At 40.0% G+C, this 6,574-nt stretch overlaps 1 pseudogene; it reads right to left on the bottom strand.

Moving 5' to 3' along the window:
* Positions 1–3,485: 3,485 nt before the first annotated feature.
* Positions 3,486–4,758, bottom strand: LOC109457574 (calreticulin; annotated as a pseudogene).
* Between the last annotated feature and the right edge of the window lie 1,816 nt (positions 4,759–6,574).

The following is a 6,574-nucleotide window of genomic DNA, read 5'->3' as shown; positions in this document are numbered from 1 at the left end:
GGCTATGAGACGAGTGGAGAACCACGGCCCACACAGCAAGCAGCAAGATGCAAGGAGGAGGAAACAAACAGTAAACATTAGCATTTGAGGCAAAATATATTTAACTTAATAGGGAAATATAAAATATTCTATATAGATATAAAAAGAATTACTCAAAACCTCTACTGTGGAAAGCTCACTCACACAAGCTCGTAGATAAGAATAAGAAAAATGAAAGGTCAAAACAAATTATGAAGGAAAAAAATCTCAAAAACATGCTTGCAAGCCAAACTAAAGTTCAACTGGAAAGATGTTCAAGTATAAAGCCATGTGGGCTTTTTCCCCGGAGCAGGAATCCTGATGCATTTTGACCACATAGGGCTATAATCATGTGGAATCAATAAACACAGATTCAAAGACATTTACAATAATTCCAAATAAAGTTTCAAATCCTTTGCCAAGAGCAGAAAACTTTCTCACAAGGTATTTTATTTTTAACCTGGCAAACTGATGTGAATCAAAGGTTATTTTATAAACACGGTCATGATTTTAAGCTTCAGACCTAAGGGATTTCAACTTGGGATGAAAGAAGGTATTAATAGTGTGTATTTCATGGTAAATTAAAAGCCCATCACCTGATTCATAGGCCCTCAGTGTTTATTGAAAAAATGCACAAAAAGAAAGTTAAAGAACAGTGAAACACGAGTTTTTTTTATTTCTAAAAATAGAAATGAAAAAGAGACCATCAAAGTGCAATAAATCAACAAACTGAAATTTTATAAAATAATTTAGAAGTCATGATTTATATAACAAGTACTTGAGTCCCTATATATATAGTATGTATATTATCAAATCATTGACGTTTTATGGGATGAAAGTTTTTTTAACATATATATATATATATATATATATATATATATATATATATATATATATATATATATATTTCTAGTTGTTGACTAGAGTGTGCCTGTATAGTGATTCTACCTGCATTCATAGATAACTATAAAATTATCTTGTCAATTTCAGAGAATAATTCATTCAAACTTTATTTGATTAATGCTATCCTTTTCCATATATTGATTTCACTAGAATGAAACTTAGATATCATTGTACCTAACTCGTTTTAGTTTGCAGAAGGGAAGGAGCAGGGCAGATTTGAAAGTTTTGGATCTGACGGACCTAAGTTCAGATCCCTTTTTCACATTTCAGTTTTATAAATTTTGCAGAAAGCGACTTAACCTTTCTGAATAGCTCAAATTATTCATTACTAAAATTGCGAAGATTTTTATATCCTCAATAAATGCTGGATTAAGTTGCATATGAGCACATATGCTCTGGATAGAAGGTAAAAATGTAAGCAATGCATTATAGATGCTATGCATCCAAAATAAATAATGGGTGAAGAAGTTATGGTACTAGTACAAAATAGAATTTCAAGTTACCCAATGAAGTCACTTTCCTAGAAAAGCGAACTTGCTGATTACATCAGATGAAGAAATATGGCATTTATTGAACATTTAGTGTGTGTCAATGCCAGGCTTAAAAGTGAAGGCACAAGCAGAGAACAAGAATCTTAAGAAATTGTTTAATCACATCATTATGCATTTATTTTTATTGCAAACATATTTCTGGATACATGAAAACACCAACATGTATACTTACTTTTATGGTTTTCAATGCGTGTATATTATTACAGTTGTTTACATTTAGTTTTGACATATTAGTTGTAAGGTCAACTAAGTGTTTGTTCACATAATCTCTATAAGTAGTTATAAAATTAACTAAGGTCATGAATGTTGAAAAAAATCAATCACATACAAATTGTGTAATTTGCTACTGGATATATATGTGTCACTGTCATGAGAAATGTAAATGTTCATGACAAATATTGTAGGAGTTAACATAAAGTATTCCTGCATAAAAGTGACTCAGACAATGGCCAGCTCAGATCTAATTAATATGGACTGAAGCATAAAAGTGTCATGCCCTTGGATGATGTTCTTAAAAATGACACATGATCCTGCAATGGACCAGTTTGCTATAAAAATTGGTATTAGATTTTTCCATGGCTTCTGGAGTGGGAAAATAATAAATAAGATATTAATTGTTTTATTGAGATGTAGTTCATATGAAATAAACTGCGTATATTTAATTAAAGTGTATAATTTCGTAAGATTTGACATATGTATACACCTGTAAAACCAACACCATAAGCAAAACGATAAGTATATATGCAAAAGTTTCCTCATACCCCTTTCTAATCCCTCCTTTCTGTATCTGCCTGCTTCTAGCAGCCACAGCCAACCATTGACATGCTTTCTCTTACTATAGATTAGTTTGTATTTGTCTAGAATTTTACATAAATTGAATTAAACTTAGTATGTACACTTTTTGAGGAAGAGGGTTCTGACTCTTTTCACTCAGCATAATGCTTTTGAGATCCATTCATGTTGCATATGTCAATAATTTATTTTTCTTGCTGAGCAGTATTCCATTTTTCTTCATCCATTTATGGGTTTATGGACATAAGAGTTGTTTCCAGTTAAGGGCTATTAAAAATAAAGCAATTTTAAATATTCATGTACAAGTCTTTGTATGCTTCACTCTTCTTCAGTAAACTAGGAGTAGAATGGCTGGGTCATATGGTAGGTGTATGTGTATTTAACTTAAAGAAAACTGTCAAATTATTTTCCAAAGTGGTTGAACCATTTGACATTCTTACTAGCTATGTAAGAGAATTTCAGTCCTTTCACATCTTATCAACAATAGGATTAGGCCTTATAAATTTAATCATTCTAGTAGGATTGTATTGTGGGTTTAATTTGCAATTCCCTAATTCCAAAACATGCTGTGCATCTTTTTTCATGTATTATTTGCCAATCTATCTTTTTCTCTTTTAGACACAAAACTTAATTTAGTAGAAATTTTGTTTGTAGTTCTTATATTCTCAGTGTGAGCTGAGCTAGAACACACTGCCCCACCCAGCAGTGCCCCAGTTCTGGGGGCAGGAATGAAGGGGGGTGGGGTAGGGGTAGGGGTCGGAGCTGGGATCCTAAGAGTTCTATTCTTCCTCAGTGCTGGGGGACTGGGGCACCAACCTCTATCCTGCCCCCTTCTGAGGTCCAGGAAGGAGAGCAGCTGGAATCTCTGGCCCGTCCTGGGGCTTCTCCTCCACACCCCATGCCCCTGGTTGGAAGGAGACTAAGGGATCTGAGGAGAGAAGGGGAAAGAAGAAGGCAAAATGTCAAGAAAGATGAGGCCAGAAGTGAGGGCTGAAGTAGAATCAGGAATAAAACACCAGTCCAAAAAAAAAAAAAAAAAGAAAGAAGAAAAAAGAGGAAGGGGGAACAAAACCAAAATCAACTCCAAATTCGAACCCTCCTGGAAAAAAAAGGAAAGTTCTCTAGTCTCAGCGAGACGTTACTTGGCACCGCCGGCTCTGCTGCAGGGCGCTCAGGCTGGGTCCAGTCCTGGAAACGGCCGTGTGGCGGGTCCCGCTCATCCTAGGCCTGCCCAGCGGCAGCATCTTCCGTGTCCTCCTCTTCGTCCTCGCCCACCTCCTCCTTGCTCTTCTTGGCCTCTTCCTTCCCCCTTCCCCACTGCTCCTCTTCCCACTTGCCCTTCATTTGCCTTTCTGCAGCCTTCGCGACCCCCACGCATCCTTGCCGAAGCCCTTGGCAGACGCCTCATCTACAGTGATGAGGCAGTTGCCTCGGATGCTGCAGCCATGACCTGCCAGACGCCTAGACCCAGCTCTGCGAAGTTTTCACAGGCGTAGGCGTTGCTCCCAGAAGAACACTCGGGGTTGTCGGTCTCCGCGTGGATCCAGCTGCCCCTGCAATCTGCGTTGTCAGTGTACGGGGCTTTCACTCGCCCTTGTGTTCTGGGTTAGAATCACCAGTTGTCCCCATTCTCTATCTCTTTTTCCCAGTTCTCGGGCTTTTTAACGTTGGGGTCAGGAGTGTGCTCAGGCCTGTCCACGTCCTCAGGTTTGGTGTCTGTGTGGTCATCAGTCTTGGCCCGCTCACCCCAAGCCTCGGGCTTCGAAGCACCAGGGTCCTTTATCTTCTTGGGCGGCAGGAAGTCCCAATCGTCCTCCAGGGAGCCCGACTCCACCTGGTTGTTGTCAATCCTCACCTCTTAGGTGTTATGGGGCCTCACCGTCAGTGTGTACGGCGTGTGAATTCATCATCCTTGCAACGCATGTCCTTACTGTCTAGCATGTTCTTGCCCTCTCAATTGAAGAGGACCTGAGCCTTCTAGGTGCCGGCGAGCAGATGTCAGGGTCAAACAAGGTGTTGTATTGGGACTCTCCGTGCACGTCTGTCTGGTCCAAACAATTCAGAAATAGCTTCAGGTAGCCACCCCCACAGTCGATGTTCTGCTTGTGTTTCCCGGGGAAGTGCACCACCCAGTGTGGTCCTCGTGGATAAGGGCTGGCATCTGGCCAGCAGGGCAGGGCATAAAAACGGGCATCCTGGTTCGTCTGCAGCCCTTTATCTTTGTTCTGGTGACGGTAGAAATTCCTGGCACTGAGGAAAAATTTGACAAAATCTGACTTGTGTTTGGATTGAGCCATCGGTTGGTCCACATGTCTGAATCCACAAAGTGCTCCTCAGAGGCGAGAATGGGCTCGACAGCAGCCAGATAGAGAAGGCAGAGCAGCGGTGGCTGGAGTAGCAGCACCGTGGCTGGGGTAGCAGCACCGGAGCTGAGGTGGGCATGTGGGTAAGGGGGCCTCCTACAGCAGCTCTCCCCCGGGGACCACCATCCCATCTTCTTTGTTGAAGTGTCTGTCCATTTGTTGAAGTGTCCAGTTTTAATTGGCTTGTTTCTTTATTATTGAGTTTTGAGACCTTTTTATATATTCTGCATACAAGTCCTGTATTAGATAAATGAGCTAAAAACATTGTCTTCTAGTCAGTGGTTTAGTGGTTTGCCTTTCCACTGGCTTACACTGTATTTCCCTGGAAATAAGACCTAACCAGAAAATAAGCCCTAGTACTTTTCAGGATGCTCATAATATAAACCCTACCCCCAAAATAAGTCCCTGTTAAGATTGTCACTCAGACGGACACATTTAGTACATCCATTGCAACACACGACAGATGTATTGAATTATAAAATAATAATAATAATATATAATCAAATATAAATAAATAATATTGACATTAATACTTAAAATAAGTGATAATATAAATTATAGTTAAGTGTTTGTAAATACCCAAGCAGGCACCTTTGGACGAGAGATAAACGCCTATGTAAACAGATGAACTCGAAACTTATTGCCGAATGACCAATCGGAGTCCAGACACAATGTATGAATAACGTGCACACTTGATAACAAACAAACGCGGTTGTGTCTAATATGAATCTTGATAATTCAATATGTCGTGTGTTGTAATGGACATACTTAATGCACTCATGTGAAATAAACAAACGTTTTCTGAATTTTGGTGCCTGCAATTTTTTGTCGCTTTTGTGTGGACCATAATTCTTAACTGTCATCATTTTTTTGCCACTCCTGTCTCATAAGTCTTCAATTAGCACTGATTTAATGGTAGATTTAAAGGAATAATATTTTGACCCCCAGACAAGATGAGTGCAGAAAGAAAGAGCTATTCCGTTGAGTACAAGAAAGGAATCGTGGAGGACTCCCAGGGCAAGAAACTTATGGCTTTCTGCAAAGCAAAGAAGTTGGATCTTTGAATGGTCTGCAAATGGTGAGCAGAGTACGATAACCTCAGTCAACAGGTGATCGAGGAAATGCTGAGAAGCGCAAGTGTGGATCAGGTCAGCAACCATTACTTTCTGAGTTGGAAGACATCATCTGTGAATGGATTGCTGACAGGAGAGCAAAGGCTTTGGTTGTGTGCAGGGCTGATATTCAAGCATTTGCCCTTGCAATGGCACCACGGATAGAAATATCCCCAGAAGAATTCAAAGAATCACAACACTGGCTAGATGGCTTCCTTCAGTGATATGAACTGTTTCTAAGATGGACAACACTGTTCAAGCTGGAAGATAGTGAAGTTATTAAACGTGCACTTGCATTCAAGTCCTTTGTTGATGGCATTGACTTTTCTAAATACCACTCTCCATCATGATTGTTATAAATGAAACTGGAGTGTTTATGGGCCAAGGACCTCAAATGACAATTGATCAGAGGGATGCTTTGTCAATCTACATTCCCTCCACTGGTTATAAAGGTGCACGTGTTACCTGTATTTTGGCAATTCGTCTGGATGGAAAGAAAGCCCCACCTCTAATCATCACTAAGGGCAAGAAAGATAAGGTTGAACGTGTTTCAGGCATTTATGTTCTTGAAACTGAAAAAGCCTGGTGCACACAAGCAGTTATGAGGAAGTGGGTCGATTTAATACTGCCACTTGTTTTGCAAAGTGGCCAAAGAGGTCTGCTAGTCTGGGATTCAGCCAGCACTCACTGCGCTAAAGACATGAAGAACTTCCTTGCAGAGAGAAGAATAGATCAAATAATAATTCCCGCAGGAATGACTGCCCATCTCCAGACTCTTGATATTGCAATAAACAAGTCATTCAAGGACCATTTGCACATGGAAATCAATGACTAC

This window comes from Rhinolophus sinicus, linkage group LG01 (genome assembly GCF_036562045.2).
Source record: "Rhinolophus sinicus isolate RSC01 linkage group LG01, ASM3656204v1, whole genome shotgun sequence".
In the NCBI taxonomy this organism is placed as follows: domain Eukaryota; kingdom Metazoa; phylum Chordata; class Mammalia; order Chiroptera; family Rhinolophidae; genus Rhinolophus; species Rhinolophus sinicus.
Note: the sequence above shows the minus strand (reverse complement) of the source record. Positions and strands in the feature narration are given on the sequence as shown.